This window comes from Leptidea sinapis, chromosome 22 (genome assembly GCF_905404315.1).
Source record: "Leptidea sinapis chromosome 22, ilLepSina1.1, whole genome shotgun sequence".
Lineage (NCBI taxonomy): Eukaryota > Metazoa > Arthropoda > Insecta > Lepidoptera > Pieridae > Leptidea > Leptidea sinapis.
Genome location: NC_066286.1, coordinates 9,847,102 through 9,866,269, shown reverse-complemented (window position 1 = coordinate 9,866,269; position 19,168 = coordinate 9,847,102). Strand labels below are relative to the sequence as shown.

Genomic DNA, 19,168 nt, shown 5'->3' with positions numbered 1-19,168 from the left:
GAAAAAATACACTAACAGGAATACTTGAAGCATAAATCATTTAAGCAAATTACCTGGTAACTTGTAAATAGAAACAGTTTTAGTACAGTGGAGTAAATTAGTTGGGAGTTCCGAGTCTACGTTCTAAATTAACTAGTGTTTAATGAAAAATAACGCTCCCACATTAAAACGTAACTAAAACAAATTGGAAGTTTGAATGAGAGAGTTATTTATTAAACGTAGCTAAGACTAAGTCGGTTATACATATTCGTCTTTTTTTTTAATGAAAATAAGGGATGAGACGAGCAGGACGTTCAGCTGATGGTAATTGACACGCACTACCCATTACAATGCAGTGCCGCTCAGGATTCTTGAAACACCCAAAAATTCTGAGCGGCACTACAATTGCGCATTAAGACATAAGATGTTAAGTCACATTTGCCCAGTAATTTCACTAGCTATTGCGCTCTTCAGACCAAAACACAATAATGTTTACACATTATTGCTACACGGCAGAAATAGGCGCCGTTGTGATACCCATAATCTAGCCGGTCCTGTGCAAAGGAGCCTCCCACTGGTAATTAGGCTGAGATCATTAGAGCGGTCTTAGACTTTTTTTTTTATGAAAATAAGGGACAAGACGAGCAGGACGATCAGCTGATGGTAATTGATACGCCCTGCCCATTACAATGCAGTGCCGCACAGGATTCTTGAAACCCCAAAAATTCTGAGCGGCACTACAACTGCGCTCGTCACCTTGAGACAAGATGTTAAGTCTCATTTGCCCAGTAATTTCACTAGCTACGGCGCCCTTCCGACCGAAACCATAATCTAGCCGGCATCCTGTGCAAAGGAGCCTCCCACTGGTAGGTAGACTATATTTACGTAAAACTTTCCTGAGTGTGATAAAACACAAACTCGACTTTTGCATTAGTCTTGGCTTAAGCTCATTATAATTTCAAAAGTCCAATGACTATAAAAACGAAATATAAGATTATTATTAATGCAATCAGTGTGGTAAATTTGAACGCAAACGCATATCTTAAAAATCAAATAGTGGAAATTGGTCGCCATATAAATTATATTTAAAACAACAGAAGTTTAGTCTAAAAAAGACTTACCAATGAATTTTTTTTTCTCGTACAATACTCGATTTCAACAAATTTGCGCATTGTTTCATGACGCCGTTCTTATTAATACTAACCCCCTTATTCATAATAGTCTGCTAACTTAAAGCATTGCTAATTCTCACTCTGTCTTCTTCTATTGACCTAAGTCAGAATGAGACAAACACTCCTAAGCGGCTGTTTAAAGTTAGCGGACCATTATGAATAAGGGGGTAAATCACTACTTTTACTACTAGTCGCTAAAACTAATGAAGGGTTATCTTTTATTATTTTATCAAAAATATCATCCTTAGGCCTATCGCAGACGGCAGACTATCCGTGACACACTTTTTAGTCTGTGATTATAAAACATATAGAATTATATGCAGTAACGCAGGAGACACGCAAAATGTCTGACACACAAAATATCCTCGTAGATCTGACAGACCGCGCCGTACAAAAAGTGCGCCAAAAACATATAACGTTCTCCGCCTACACGCGCTAACGCAGACGACGCACAATTTAGTCTGTTGTTTGCAGTTGCTAGTGATTGACGAGTAACATGGTGATGATACAAGAAATAGAAAACAGACCAGCACTGTATGATACATCTTTGGCAGAGTAATTGTGGGATGAAGTGTGCAAACATATTTGGATATAGTTTTAGAACTGAATATTTAATATGAAACACTCCCTTTAATCTTTCTGAAAGAATAGGATTAACCCAAAATTCTCTTTTTCTTCTTCTTTTTCTAAATCTCAAGTCCGAAATAATACAGCGCAATCTCTGTACTTCCATTGCGTGTACATCCCTGCAGTTCTGCCGACAAAATGAGCGAAAGTGTACGTCGTGTGTGTTGAGTCTGTGTAATATCTGCCAAAGACATTTTGCGCGCCGCAGACTCAATCGCATAAAAAGTGTGTCATCTGCGATAGGCCTTAAGAGTGGAAAATGTGGCATGAATGATTTTGTGCATTAATAAATATGAAAATTGCTATACCATTTTATTAAGTAATAACTTTTAAATTGTTATTTCAGGTAGTTCATCTTCGAAGGAAAAAAGGTAAGTCTGTATAAACTGTAAATATTATACAATACTTTGTAACGATAAACGAGTACAAATACTCTAATATTAACGGGAGTTAATCAAGTTTTTGCAAAGAATTTCCAATAAACTCCAAGTATTCCGTGTAATTTATTTCTCTCCATCTATTTGAATTTAATCAAGGAAATTTATAAGAGTTTATTTTAAGCTGAAGCAAATAGCTGTTTATAAAAGTAAGAAAACTTTAGAGTTTAAATAGTATTAGTAATATTGCAAATAGCAGTGAAACAGTGTAATGCGGAGAGCTGATGGCTATTCAGTACTCTGTGAACAGTTTGATCCGTTGCCTAGATACGTAAGGTAGCGTTGCGATGTTAGCGACCAGCGACCAGCGACAGCGATAGGATAGCTGCGATTCTAGTCGCCTGAGACCTAGCGACTAGTAGTATAGTAGTAAATGGCATAAAAGGCATTTATTTTCTCAAAATTGATTCCTTTATAATTCTTTTCGATATCATTTCTAATATACAAGATACTACTACCGCTTCTGAAATAAATGCCGCTCTAAGTGAACTCTCCCAGCATTTCTTTTGCGCTCATTTTAATCAAATATACTATATTGTAATGTCATTGCTATTGCTATAAAATAATCATAATCTAGTCCCAGGCTGTCGGATCACTTAGATATTCAGCTGTGGAGTAGTATAGCAAAGAAGCATTCCGGTGTCAGCAATCGCGACCACTAGCAATTTTTGTTGGTGTTTTATTGCTCAGCATATCGTGTCGGAAAATTACCGCAAACAGAAAAACTATTGTAAGATAAATTTTCTTCGATGCGTTTTTGATTACTTTCTTCCCTTACTATATTATATTTATAATATTGGAGATTTAAATTATGTAAGGGTGGGTTTTTATCAATTAATTATATCAATATCTCTTCTTGGTGCGTAGAAAACGTAGCCATTTCTTTACCGCATCAAAGAGGATGTAAATACTACGTAATAAGAGACGGGACTAAGCAAAAATTGAAATTTAATTAAGTTTGAAACGTGCACTCATTTGACATAAGTTTGAAATAGTAGTCATTACAGTACTCCGCTTGGCGACGAAGTATATTCCGCCTCAGATTGAAAGCAATCAGTTGCAAACTTAGTGGGTTTCGGCTTTTTCTGTTTCTTACAAGATTATAGCCATCGCCTGTCAATCTATCAATGACTGCACGTTTCATACAATCGAGCAAATCGCTTATTTCTGTGAGAGTTTGGCCCGCGTCACGAGATGGCGCTGCTCCCGTAGCGACTAGCGACCAAGCTGCTTCAAATCAATTCATGCAAAGCAGTAAGTCGCATTTGTAGCTCTCTGTCGCTGGAAACTGTCGCGCGTCGCGATCGCAAGAATCCGAATCTTACCTTAAAAATATTTATTTTGAAATAGTTTATAGAAGTGACACAGTTATTGCTAATTGAAAACAAGGGCTATTGTTTGCTAAAATAGATTCAATTGTTAAACTGCCAAAAACAAAGCATTGCTATATGCATACAATAAAACAATATGGTGATGATATACAGGTTGGGCCGATGTTGTTTGGCTCTCTTTTTTTTTCTAAATGAAAAACTTCTATTCTGTTTTTCGATTATGTTTATTTGAACCTTTAGAATTGTAGTGGTCAAGTCGAGAATATGATATCGGCCAAATGGGCGCCGTCACAATTGATAGCCAAATGGGCTCGTTTTATGGCATTTTTCATCATTTCAGCGAGAACTTCGGGCGATAGGTTCTCGCACTCGTGTCAAATCTTGTCCTTGAGGGCTTCCAGAGTATCGAGCTTGTTTACGATAACACGAGACTTCAAAAAACCCCACAAAAAAAGTCTGAAACGGTTAAATCGGGCGATCTTGTGGGCCAGTGCAAATCGCCAAAACGAGAGATGAGGCGACCCGGGAACACCGCCTTCAGAATATCGGTTGTGGCTCGCGGAGTGTGTGCCGTTGCTCCGTCCTGTTGAAACCTCATGTCCTGCAGTCCTAATTCGTCCAATTGCGGCAGAAAAAACTCGGTCAACATGGCCCTATGGCGCGCACCATCCACTGTTGTCGTTTGGCTAGCGGCGTTCTCGAAAAAAATGGCCAACAACAAATATAAATTTTGATTCCCGTCGAGTTTCACCAAATCATCTTGGACTTCAACCAAATTATCTTTTAATAATGATAAATATCTTTGTTCGAAAAAGCTTAAATTAAGCATTTTTGATTCATCTAATTTTCTTTACTGCAATTTCTGTATCTTTTCAAAATCAAGCAAAATGTATACTCTTTTCTCTGAGAGTTGATAAACAATTGCAACGAGTTTAGGAATAGCGACGATCGCTAGACTATCGGTACTAGTATCACATGGTTAACTTCTGTACTACTAATGATCCGGGGCATGTTGAGTGTCCAGTGGCCGCTTGTTGCGTACGCGGCGAGAACTGTAAATAACAGGTTAACGATCGCACCGGCAGTTGACAATCTCAAGATTAGCACGTATTGTTTTATACATGTATTTTGCAAGCTTGAATATTTATTTTAACATAAAAAGTGATATTATATTAATAATAATATGATTGTTTACTGTACTGTATGCATGAATAATACGAAAAAAAAAATTATCATATTTTAAGTAGGTAGGTTTTATTTAATATTGTTCAATTCAAATACTGCAAGTTTACGTTTATAACACTTCCCTTCAATAAAAATTTTGTCCTCTCTTAATTAGCTTATGCTCTGTACCTAGTTACTCATGTGCTAGTATGACGCACTGCAATTCGGAGTGCAGAAAATACGGGTGTTTCTACCCTGGCTTACCCGTTTTGCAGGTAAATATTTGTAGGATACAAGTGTGCGGCCAAAGCTGTAAAGTGCTGTGGTGTTGTAGTTCCGCTCAGAATTTTTGGGTTTTTAAGAATCCCAGGCAGGGCGTATGTATTATCGGCAGCTTAACGTCCTGTTCGTCCGGTCCCTTATTCTTTTAAAACAATATTTTTACATAAACAATACCCAACTAGTCGCTACCAGTTAAACGATATAAGTTCGTCCGAATTTTTACAGTCTTAATTTCATAATGACTTAGCGGAGTTTTAAAACATCGCTAATATCCGCTTGTTAAAAAATGGTATTCATAATCGCATATTAGAGCTAAAACGCTCATTATCTCTTCGATAAAACTGACGTGACTTATAATAGCTAGGACCCTTCTATAAAACTATTTTAAGCACTTGAACGCAAAAAAAAATGGCGGACATCGATCAGCTGTTCGTTAAATAATGTGATAAATAGCTTCCCGCTCAAATTTGTTGGATATCCGTCATAGATTGACAACCGACAGACCTTAAAACTTTGATTTTTGAAGTTTGAAATTATTTTGACATCGACTTTTGACAACTGACAAACCATTGACATTTTCTTTGTACAAAATGGCAATATTGCGTACTATAGAGACGTATTAGTTATGGAAAATTTATCGAACGTTTGATAGGCTTAAAACACGTTATAACTAATATAGCTTTATAACTTCGAAAAGCGTTTTATTATGAATAAGGCAGTTAATGTTTACCGAATGTTCTACTAAAGTTCTTTCAAACGATATTCGGTCGAAAGCTAAGTAAAATATAATGGTTGCACTATTCAGTAACCAGCTCACCTTAACGTCCTTAAGTATTAACAACTTTAAGAAACCAAGTCGGAGAGACTTCGCAATTCCTCTTCAGTTATTAAAGCAAGAAATATTTTAAGATTTCTTTCGGTCACAGAAATAAAAACAAGAGTTCTAAGTCTGTTAATTACTCCGTTTCTTTCGAATATTCCCACTGGGGTTGTATTATTTTATTTTTTATATTTCTGCGATCTATTTTTCAAGGTAATCCCTTTTGCAAAGGTAAAACACCTGTGGGTGTATTATTTTGTTTTATTTCTTTTATCTTAATATATACGAAATTATATTTATTATTTATATATTTGAAAAACAAAATTTTATGAATGTTTGTTTTTCAAATTTATTTGTGTATTAATCCTGGAAGTGAGGGTTATCACTTTAAAAACATAACAAATTGTTTAGATTTACAAGAGCGACATCTCAAGTCAATTTCCTAATATGCAAATATTGGGGTTAAGCAGGCTATCAAGTGTAAAGTAGATCCTGTAGATGAAGCCACAACCTGAAGTTGAACAAAGCATACAAGATTTTATGACGATACGTCATTCGAACGGTTAGCTCAGTTGGATTTACAAATTTTATTTGTGTATTAATCCTGGAAGTGAGGGTTATCACTAAAAACATAACAAATTATATACGAGTTGTCAAACTTAAGTTGCGCCCATCATCATTATTCATCATTTCAACCGGAAGACGTCCACTGCTGGACAAAGGCCTCCCCCAAAAGGTCGCCATGACGATTGGTCCCGCGCTGCCCTTAACCTATTCCGGCGATCTTGACCAGATCGTCGGTCCATGTTGTATCCTACCAACACTACGTCTTTCGGTATATGGTCGCCATTCGAGGAGTTTACTGCCCCAACAGCCATCTGTCTGTCGAGCTATGTGCCCTGCCCACAGGCACTTCAGTTTCGCAACTATCTGGACTATGTCAGTACCTTTGCTTCTCCGCTTGCAATACATTAGCGTGTAGACAAACAAAGGAGAAACAGAGAAGGACATAATAACGGAGATACAGCAAGGTAGAAAAGGAAAGCGAATCTGTTGTTACCTGATTGACAAATCTAAATTGGTTGCGTCTTATCGGGCTGTACAGTCGTCTGTACGCTATTATATTCTACTAGCTGACCCAGCAAACGTTGTGTTGCCGATATTAAAATTGCGATACAAAAGTAACTGTTCATTGGTGAAAATTTGAAGTTGTATGTATTTTTAATGCTGACTCATAAGTTAAAAAAAAATAAAAAAAAATGTCAAAAAAAATTTAAAAATTAATTTCGTGTGGACCACCCTTAACATTTAGAGGGATGAAAAATAGATGTCCGATTCTCAGACCTACCTAATATGCACTCAAAATTTCATGAGAATCGGTCAAGCCGTTTCGGAGGAGTTCAAAGTTTAACACCATGACACGAGAATTTTATATATTAGATAGAAAGAAGTTATGACGAGGTTATGGCAATACTAGTGGCATAAGTCTTATAAAATTAATTCTTAATAATATTTTCTTTGATAAACGCGAGTGTTGCACATTTATGCAAAACAGTTTTTAGAGCTTCCTTGTGCGGTGTTTCCGGGACGATACGACATCAACGGGTAACTTCAACGAAAAAGCGCGTACACCTTCATTAAAGGCCGGCAACGCTCCTGTGATTCCTCTGGTGTTGCAAGAGAATGTGGGCGGCGGTGATCACTTAACACCAGGTGATCGTTTGTCTTTGTCTTCTTTTTCCATAAAAAGAATTAAAAAAAAAGCTTTCTTAATGAAAGATTAAAAATTAGTTTTAATTTAGAAGTATAATTTAGATTTATTTTATTAAGTATTTAAATAAAACACTTATTGAAGGATTAGAACGTAATTATCAATCCTTAATGTAAGGATAAAATTTTATAACATTGACTAATTTTAATTTCATTGACAATAAGAACTTTAACGTCATGTGACTTCATAAATCATATTACTTAAATAACAATAAAGTAACCTGAATAAACATTATTAATGTAATTTAATGTTTAACACGAGAACTGGTTATTACTGGTTAGGGTGCGACATAAGATAAGGGGCTGCACGCAACAGTTTCTAGAAGGTCCACTTAAATTTGTATTACACAATTGATTATTAAAAAAGTGATTAATATTCCCATGGATAGCTGTTGATGTAACCTGGGCACTGTAAGCCAACCATGAGAAACCAGTATTATTTCTACCACGTAAAAGTAAAGTTAAAATGCGTTTATGTGGTAAGGGTAACTAACTATTATATTTACAATACTACGGCTACATAAAATTAAAACTATCATTACGTGGAAGCGTACCAAGAATACTGGCAGCATTACCGCGTTGGATAGTAAGGCTGATCCGTTGACCGAAATAGCTGCCAGCGCTTGGGTTTCCAGCAGCATTATTGAGGCGGGAAGATAGCATTTTGAACATTCTCCGCGCCTCTGGGCCCCACAGGCCAAGTGTCTCGACACCAAACGGCACAAAGATGTATGACTCACTGAGAACAACATATTTGCCACGGTTGCTGTCTTCGGCAGTCGAAGCAGCAGCCCCAGCACCAACTGACGTAACTTGGACATGAGAAGGAGCCAGAGTGTCGACGAAGGTCGCGTCCCACACCAGCAAACTTCCCCGTGCCCAAGCCACCAGCGTCATTCCATCAGGACGCTTGCCATTGCGGCGGGTAATACCATTTGGACCTTTCTTAATGATATCACACCGTGTAAGTGGAGCGAACTCAGGCAACTTTACTACTAAAATAATATTATCACGAAAATAAAAAACCTGCTAGGTCTTGCACCCGTTCTTCTTAGATCTGAACAACTTTACCAAATATACAAACCTTGACCTGCCCGTCAATAACGCGAGACCATTTTTTATTTGTTAAGTGTGTAGGCTAGTGGTTTCATATTCACAATATTTAAGGAGCTAATGCCATGCGTGGCTGAGTTAGTACGACTTGCCAATTAAAATCGGTTACAGTATCAATAATTACTCCTTAACATTAAGTGTATTAATCCTAGAAGTGAGTTTATCACTTTAAAAACATAACATATTGATTAGATTTACAAGAGCGACATCTCAAGTAAATTTTCTTATATGCAAATATTGGGATTGAGCGGGTTATCAACTGTAAAAGTGGATCCTGTAGATGAAGCCACAACCTGAGAGTTGAACAAAGCAAACAGAATTTTGTAACAAGGCGGTACTCGAACAGTTAGTTCAGTCGGTTAGAGCACCGGCACGGAACGCCGGAGGTCGTGGGTTCAAGCCCCGCATCGTTCATAAAATTTTGTGTTTCAAATTTTATGTGTGACATACTAACATAGTTTTTAAGCTAACAAAATATGGGCCTCTGTTGCCTCAATAAAGAAATTTATTATTATATTATTATTATTAATAGATTCGGTTTTCTTTTCTATCTTTCTCTTACTCTGATAGAGATGATTTTGTCTCTCACTCGTTTTGTTTGTTTACACTTTAGTATCCATTTCAGCTGGAAGACGTCCACTGCTGGACAAAGGCCTCCCCCAAAATCGCCACGACGATTGGTCCAGCGTTGTCCACATCCAACGTATTCTCTTGACCAGATTGTCGGTCCATCTTGTGGGGGACTTACGAATACTGTGTCTTCCTGAATCATATATTTTCAATTATCATTTATCATCATCACATTTAGAATCATATATAAATCACTGAAGCATATATTTTCAAAAATATTCGGTCTAATCTGATATGAAGCCGGAAGATATATTATGTCAGAACTGTTTAATATACAATACATCCAAGCGGTTTTTGAGTCTACTAAAATTTCCATCCACTATCTATGTAATGAAACAGTGTAAAATGTTATAAAATTTACAAAAAAAAAATATTACACTGATTTAAAAAATATCATACAACGAGGTAACTTAATATTCTTTAAGATTAAATGAAGGGCCAAGTGTCTAAGGAATAAAACTTAGGAGTAATAATACAACCTATATCATTTTATTTACATTAATTCTTAAAACTTTAATAACCCTAATATTATATTATTAAATGAACTGTGAATGAAATGAACCCTTATTAAATGAAGATATGGCAATATTATTTTAGATAACAGCACCACAACCACATTTAGAAAAATTTTTTTAGTTGTTTTGAGATGAGTCAAAATATAAGTTCCCTCTTCAATCCCTTTCGAATGGCGCCAACTGTGATGAAATCGGTCGAGCCATTCAAAAGTTATAAGAGGTTTATATACACCCATACACGCACACACACTCGCGTATACATACATACTTACGGAAATCATCGCGGGAATAGCAGGGATGCTTCCTAGGACCTTAAAACATCGATATCTGATGAAATCTCGATTTTTGAAAAACAGAGTAAAACCAATGTCTTCCCGATTTTTGAAAATTTTCAAGCAGAAAGTAAAAAAAAATATATATTTCGTGTTATTAACCTCGCCTTTTCATTTCATAAAGTGTTAACTTCTGACATGCCGGCCGAGCATTATATACTGCGATTGCCGCGTCGAACATATTGAGCTCACGTAATGATTAATATTCTGTTGATGTGATGTTGATTACATGACAAAGAAAGTAAAACACGTGGCCCGCACGAGACCACTGGAACTGACCTATACCGACCGACTGAACTACACACTGTCTTCGTGTTCGACGAGCAGCTCTAAATGTGTACACAAACTATCAGTGTTGTGATACGGACAGCCATTTTAGTGACGTTATCCTGATGGATATATATACGCACTACCCATTGCAATACCACTCAAAACTCTTGATTTATGTTAAAATTTTGAGCAGCATCACTTTGAGACAAATTATGATGTTAGGTCTCATTAGCCCAGTAATCTCACCAGCTACGGCCTCCTTCAAATTGAAACACAATAATGCTTGCACTTTACTGCTTCATGGCAAAAAGAGGCGATGCTGTGGTATCCACCGTTATCCTTTGCAAAAAAGACTCCCACTGATAAAAAAAGTCCAGTCAGACACATCAAAAATCACTAATCAAAAGCACCGTTTGCATATTGACTACGTCATGTCACTTCACGTCCATATGACAAGGTTCCATATCAGTTACAATACGCGGCGTTTACATCTGATAATATAATATTATAATGACCAACCACTTCAATGGCGTAAATTTCAGTTAGGTAGTGATTTGGACGTTGTTTTGCAGGTTTCATTGACCCCATGCCTGATAACCTTATTAATTTCCAAAAATAAAAGAAGCCTAATATACCTAATATAGCAAAAGCTTCTGGCAGTGAAATGCCCGTCAAACTTGGTTAGATAATTTGGTAAAATCAATAATTTGGCAAAATACTGGAAGATAACTGACACTTCAGTTTGATTAATTTGTTAGATACAATTTTTTAAAAGATTTAAATATGATACATATAAAAAATACACAAAAAAGTTAAACATTACAATAAAGTTAAAAATAATATACATTCCAGAATAATGTATAAAATAATTAGATATAATTTTAAAGTTGCTGCCCAGATAAACAATTTTCAACAACTTGTGTTGTTCACATTTATGATACGGAAATCATTAATTTTTGCCTTGATTTTGCCACCAAAATTGACCGATAGTGGCAAGTCAGAGCATATATTTTTGTAAAGAAGTTCTTGTGCATACTTTCCGCCTGTATTAACAAATTTGATGGTACCACTTTATTAGAACCTTTTACATGCTTGGTTAAGACGCTAATGTCACACACGAGGCACTTATCATAGAGGACTCCACGTCATTTTGTGTTACACTTCATCAAATCATATCATGCACATTCTTGATTTGTTACTGATTATGAAACACCCTGAATCACTCTTGGATTTCATTATCAGAACTGTTTTTTTTATTACAAGAACAAACTATAAGTGTACGTTTTGAAATGAAAATATTGTTTTCCAAGTCTGGTCATTTGTTCCCTCAAGTTTTTTGTTACATCTACAAAACAAAATTACAACTGTTTTTCGTCCGTGGTAGCAGTTTGTCTCACATTGCATAGAGACAGTGACGCAACGCCTGAGTCACACAGCTGTTGGAATTGGCGAACCGGTTGATAAGTGGAACACTGTGTAGGCTCGCCATTGCTTCACTCATTGTGTATACTTTGATACTGTTCCTTGATAGCGACTCAAATGACCGAGACAGTTTTACCCGCAATATATTTTACGATGCCCCCGGTTAGATCCACAAGTCTGATGCCTCAGGATAGATAAACAACAATTTAGTTTAATCGAATTGGACGTCCTTAGAAAATAACATCTAGGATAATTAGTAATACATGTTTAAACAACACGGGTCAAACAGTGCAGTTTTCATTTAAATTCTCTTCCACGTACTACAAAGCTCTGGAATGAGCTTCCTAGTGCTTCCGGGACGATACAACTGGTTAGCTTCAAAAAAAGCGGGTATACCTTCCTTAAAGGTCGGCAATGCTCTTGTGATTCTTCTGGTGTTACAAGACAATGTGGGCGGCAGTGATGACTTAACACCAGGACCCGTACGCTCGTTTGTCCTTCTATTCCATAAGAAAAAGAAACTCAGCTCTGGGATAAAACATATTAATTTGTACTAATTTTTATGGATGTCGAGATTTGGACAAAGATGCTTATGTATTGATGAACACTAACATATAAACAATTATCACAATAGTGCGTAAATAGGACTTCAATTGAATATAATAAAAGGCATAAAAGGCATTTATTTTCTCAAAATTGATTCCTTTAGAATTCTTTTTGATGTCATTACTTACTACTACTAGACTACTTCAAACTACTAGATACTACTACCGCTTCGGAAACAAATGGCGCTCTGAGAGAGAAGAAGCGGCGCAAGAAACTCTCCCAGTATTCTTTTTTTTGCGCTCTTTTCAATAAAAATATACAATATTGTACAGTCATTTCTATCGCTATAAAATAATTACAATCTAGGCCCAGGCTGTCCGATCATTTAGATATTCAGCAGTGGAGTAATAGGATTTACGACAGAGCCATTTTTTTATAAAACATTTAAATTTATCTATAGATTGTATCTTTTGACCGTAATATCCTTTGTAAATAAAATGATTCTTTGAAAGCAAGACTTCATTTTATTTAGATATTACCTCAAAATTCAAGATGTCCTTAATGCATCAATTCTAATACGTGTTATAAATTATTACTCGAACAAAATATTACAAAGATATATTACCGTACCATAAAAATGTGTGTCTGAAAATAGCTTTATGTGCACAGTTCAGCTATTACAGTACTTTGGTTTTTTCCTTTTTTTAAAACATGTAATAGATTATTGAGTTTTAAGATGCAAATTCTATTTGTTTTATTTTTTTCTATATAAGTCAAGAGCGGCTTGAGCAATTTTGACGAAACTTGTTTGATGGGTCTATTAAAACGATGAACGCCGCGGCCGGCTGCATGCACGAAAAAGTGCCACGTTCCGCGTGAGCCGAAAGTGCAAGCGAGAGGCACGATCAGTCTAAACTCTTAGGTTCGGCTTGTGACGCATCTTGTTCTTTGAAAAAAAGTAGTATTCTTGTAAAAAAAGTAGCATCAGTTGGTGAGTCCAGTAATAATGGTCATGTTACAATTTTGACTAAAAAAATATTATGATTTAAAAAGGGTGTAGTGTATTAAATTTGAAGCAGTGATTACTTTGACGTTGAAAGGTGGAATGACATTCTTTTAATGATAGGAAGTTTCATTTATATTTAATATTTACAAAATGGGCACTATATGCTCGAACAAATTTTGGAAATATTAAAAACTATAATTTTTCGAATGGGTACTTTTTGACTTTCAGAAAGTTATATTATATCCTATTTGAAATAGGTGCTCGGAGCTGTCATTTGAGCCCTTTGGATTATGTTCTGTAAGAAACCATTAATGTGTTACACAAACCACACAGGGATAATTAAAGTGTGGAAACGTGTAATCGAAGTTGCCATTGATAAGATTCAAAAAATGTACTGAAAATTTGGATTGATCGGATGAGGTACTGCTGAGCCATATGAATGATATTGTGTTCCATTCTTAAATTACAAAGTTCAACCTTTCCAATAAAACAATAGAAATTTTAAAAAATAATCAGAAGTGTTTTTATAGCTGATTCAAAATTAAAAAAAATAGATGGCCCAACCTATATAAACAATCATATAAAAAGGTGTTTTCTTATAATCTTATTACGTAAACTTATCGTCTGTACACCGAGTTTACAGGCAACCAAGTTTTTATATATATCTGAGATGATTTAAAAAAATATTTTGTGTGTTAGTAGATTTGCCATTTTAATAAATAATTACAATTATGTTTCAGAACCGTTTGTTAAAAAGTTTTTTGTCTTTAGCAATGCTTTAACTTATAATTAAAAATAAAATCTTTAAAATCGCTATAGGCTTATAATCTTTACTAGCTGACCCGGCAAACGTTGTTTTGCCATATAAAGTATAATTCACGCGATAGTTTTATAAGTAATAAAATATTGCCTATATTATAGCCTGTACATCATTCTGTTCTATTGTCTATAGTTTTTGCAGCGCACGCAAAAATAGGTTTTCGATTTTACACCTTGTGTTACAAAATAGCAATTTTATTACGGATCCCTAATTGTGAAAAAAAAACATAGCCTATAGCCTTTCTCGATAAATGGACTACCCAACACTGAAAGAATCATTCAAATCGGACCAGTAGTACCAGAGATTAGCGCGTTCAAACAAACAAACAAACACTGCAGCTTTATATATTAGTATAGATTACATAATGTTATCAAAGTGATCCACTCGAAACGGAGAGCTTAATTCCATCATATTCCAACTGTAATATTAATTTGACTATTAAATTCTAATCACAATAATCTGGTATTTCGATGATGGTATTTGGGAGTATATGAGCTGAAGTTAATCCAGCATCTCGCTTTTTTATAGTAAGTTAAGTATATAGATTAACAAAATCATGTTAGTATTTATTTAAATTTTAGAAATATCATTCATCAATAATTAAATTCGGTGGTGTTTTCAAATAGATTTATAATGACAGCACAAATAATTTCATTGGGGTTGGGATATAAATATATAATTTTATTAAATTATTAAAAATTATTAGTCGTTCTAAATTACTATTAAACCTGTACTGTGTACTAACTGATGTTTATTTCGCAGAGCCATCAGTCAATTTAACGTTATTAAAGTGATGGCGTGCGATTTATTATTCTTTCAGTACACACGAGTATTTTTGGACGTATTCGTTTATAATTATATTAACAATATCCTCTTGCGTGTGCTTTTAAGAGAAATATGATTTAGAAACTTACTTAATTTGTGTTAAAAAGGAGTGGGAGGCTCCTTTGCACAGGATCCAGGTTACATTATGGGTACCATAACGGCGACCTTTTCTACCGTGATGCAGTAATGTGTAAGCATTTCTTATTTTTCGGTCTGAAGGTTCGAGACACTTGATGTTGTGTTGGTCGATTACCGTCGCCGACACTCATAGTCGGCCTTTTAGTTGTATACCATTTTGTTGAGGGTAGAACGAAAAAAGATAGGTCTATCATTCCATTCCGCTACCAGTGGGAGGCTCCTTTGCACAGGATGCCGGCTAGATTATGGGTACCACAACGGCACCTATTTCTGCCGTGAAGCAGTAATGTGTAAGCATTACTGTGTTTCGATACTGGTGGTAGTGTTAGTGATTTGACTTGAACCCACACCTCTGGCGTTCAGTACCAGTGCTCTCCCAACTGAGCTAACCGTTTGAGTGACGTATCGTCATAAATTCTTGTATGCATAAAATTTTGATTTCAAATTTCATTTATGCATTAACCCTAGAAGTGAGGGTTATTACTTTAAAAACATAACAAACTGTAATGACTATATTATTTAAAAAAATAATAACTAAAACTAAATTTTGAGAGTTAGGGCTTCAGATGACGCTTTTGGATGACCGTTGGATGGCCATGGGTTTGTGCCTAGCACGTGCCCCTACGGAGGCAGCAGCACATAGACTGAGACCTATAGAGCTTACTTAGACTCTACTTAGACTTAACTTAAGTAAAACTTGCTGATTGTGATGACTCACGAACTTGAAATTTGCATATGTGCTCTCTTTAATAATTTTCGTATAATTTTAGATGTCAAATGACTATTAAAACGAAACCAAAGATTATGCTAAGCTTACACTAAGTTCTTTTAAATCAAGTAAAGTCTGAGCAAAACCTAAGTGCGCTCTTAGCGTTAGATAGCCTTGGTCATAATGGCTTAGGGGGTGCTGGTGTATACTGGTTGTCAAAGCCGGTAGATGCAGCGGCCAAAGTTTTTTTTTTGGTATTGGCTGATGGTAATTGACACGCCCTGCCCATTACAATGTAGTGCCGCTCAGGATTATTGAAAAACCCAAAAATTCTGAGCGGCTCTACAACTGCTCTCATCACCTTGAGACATAAGATGTTGAGGTGATGGATATATTACTTTCTTTTAAGATTTGATAAGATGGGTTCTTGATGTCAGTCTGTATTATCAACAGACCGAAGGATAAGAAAAACAAAATCAATATATTTTAAGACCACACGATAGAATTGAAAACTTCAACTGCCCGAGTAAATTGGAGCTCACTGTAACCAAATAACCGCTACATAGCCGAGTGTTATGGCTCAGTGTCATTCAGTATCCATAGAATAAAACTTTAAAATTAACGGTATTTTATTGAAGCTACTTTGGCTACATGTGAAAACGCCATCTAAATAAAACCAATTATTGTTTTCTATGATTAAGAAAAATGCATTCGAACTACAGACTCTTATATTTATAATATTAAGTAACAAAATAGTAAACTCAACGAAGTACAGGAAATTTAATTTGTAAGTTCTCTACCGTGGTATGCTCAGTTTGTGAGATTCAAGGATTAAGGTTCAAATTTAAAATCCAAGCAAGTTTCAATTGCGTTTAATAAATCTAATCCGTTTGAATCCAGCTCCATCTAGTTTAAGAATATGAAATTACTTTCTAGGGTTACCAAAAGCCTTAAATTTTGAAATTGCATAAAATATTCTTATGGTGGTAATAAACATGTTCAAGTTATATCGAGTACAATTGAGTTATTACATGTTCACCTGCAGATTCTTTTTACAATTTGATCGGTTTTAAATACTATCGGTGTACGGACAAAAAAATAATTTAATAATAATAATAATTTAACGCTTTTTTTATGAAAATAGGGGACTAGACGAGCAGGGCGTTCAGCTGATGGTTATTGATACGCCATGCCCATTACAATGTAGTGCCGCTCAGGATTTTTGAAAAAACCCAAAAATTCTGAGCGGCACCATAGTTGCGCTCGTCACCTTGAGACATAAGATGTTAAGTCTCATTTGCCCAGTATTTTCACTAGCAACGGCGTAATGTTTACACATTACTGCTTCACGGCAGAAATAGGCGCCGTAGATTCTGTGATTGCTCTGTTGTTGCATGAGAATGTGGGCGGCGATGATCACTTAACACCAGGTGACCCGTACGCTCGTTTGTCCTCCTTTTTCCGCAACGTGCACGTGATTTTTTGTTTCAGTCATAGGTACGTCATATTTTTTTATATATATTTGATTTAAATAAAATGCATTATAAAGATAAACATTGCACCTAAGTACATACTTAATAAGTACAGTAAGTAGGCATTTGCTGAGTTTCTTGGGCACCTTCTTCTCAGGCCTGAAGTATACTTTTTCTGAATGGGTGGTAGTTTTTAACTTTCTACAAGTGATATCATATTTGGCCTTTTTATATCGGTTCTTCAATTTACAGCCAGCAGTAATTAGTTAGGTAGCGTTAAAGTAAAATATATAAATAAAAATAAAAAAAAATAATAAAGTAATAGATTACTGTTTCGCTCATTACGTCTCAGCCCTAATAACACACAGTACACAATAAGTAAGTACGAGTATATCATAGTGTGCGTAAACTAATTCACAATGTATTATGAATCCACCGCAGCTGCGAACTGAGTACCAATTAATATTTATAAACATCATGAGCTAAGCTGGCTATCTCTTTTCACGGTGTTACTAAATATTGTATATCTAACTATCCGAAACAGGCAGACAAAATTATTAAAGTTATTTTTCGTTAACAGTCACATCAATATTAATAATGTGCATACATTTTGAATGAATATAGATTATATGGCATTAGTTTCGGATTAGGTAGACCTAAGGGCTTTAAGAGATGGTGGTGATGATGATGATGAAGAGCTTTAAGAGGCCGTCTGTGTGTCTGCCAGCAAGCATGTATTTCATAGAATGAATCTGCTGTATCTAATAAACAGCCGAAAATGAGACGGAGTTTGTATTAACTATTACATTACATGAAATATAAATGGCGAACTTCAAAATGGCTGCCATCCAAATAAAAATAGATATATTTTATAATTACATTTAAAAAGTAGATCATTACACATAATTCATTACAAAATACGGAAACAAGTAATGCTACAACTTCAGATTAAATCTCCCAATGAATATTGTAAGTGGTAGCCCTAAACTAGTTCGATCCGGTTCAATCCGGTTGCGAATCTAAAGTGAGTGCAGACTATAGATTCAGTTGGGAATCCACATGAATACCCTTGTATTAGACTCCAATATGTTAAGTTCAGGTATTAAACTAGAATTTAGACAGTACATCTGGATTTGGAAATGTCTAGAACAACGCTCAAGTGATTTTCGTGTATGCTTTGGTGAAATTCTATTATGTTTGTGCTGTATTCAGATATTTGGTCAAACAATATTGTGTGGGGGATGTTTGAAGGTAGAAATGTGTTTAAATGTTGTTGTTAATATTATAAATAGATACATTCAAGGTGCCAGTTCCTCATGAAAGAGGGAATTTGTATTTTAGATTTGTATTTGATAATGAAAAAATATTAAAAGCTGAAAAAGTAATGTATAGGCTTAGATAATTTATACATCTAGATAGAGTTCCTTGCTGTTATAAAACTGAAAGAAACAGGTCAGGTAAATACTTTAATATGCGTGACAAGGTACGTCTTACAATCTTAATTTGTATGATGACATGTTAGTTTAAATTTTTTGACGTTTTCATAGCTGTCATAGTCTATCTGAACGTATAAATGGTCTAAGCATAAAGCATTGAAAAAAAATTAAGGCGTTAATTATTAATGACGCCATAGTTCATATTAAGAAACAAACGGAGAGGATTCGTTGAAAATTGTTATTTGTCGCCGTTCATTTATTTAAAATTCGCTGTGAAGTACGTTTTTGTTGCTTCTCGAATACTTATGTTTTACAGAAATTATTGCACTTTTAATTAAAAATTTATTCGTTG

General features: G+C 35.3%; 1 protein-coding gene across 1 annotated transcript in view; it reads left to right on the top strand.

The window, feature by feature from the left end:
- LOC126970799 (brain tumor protein) overlaps positions 1 to 19,168 on the top strand; it is a 578,011-nt gene that overhangs the window by 56,958 nt on the left and 501,885 nt on the right. The window contains exon 2 of the mRNA XM_050816916.1: positions 2,125 to 2,149. The gene's annotated coding sequence lies outside the window, so the exon portion shown is untranslated. The remainder of the gene's footprint in view (positions 1 to 2,124; positions 2,150 to 19,168) is intronic.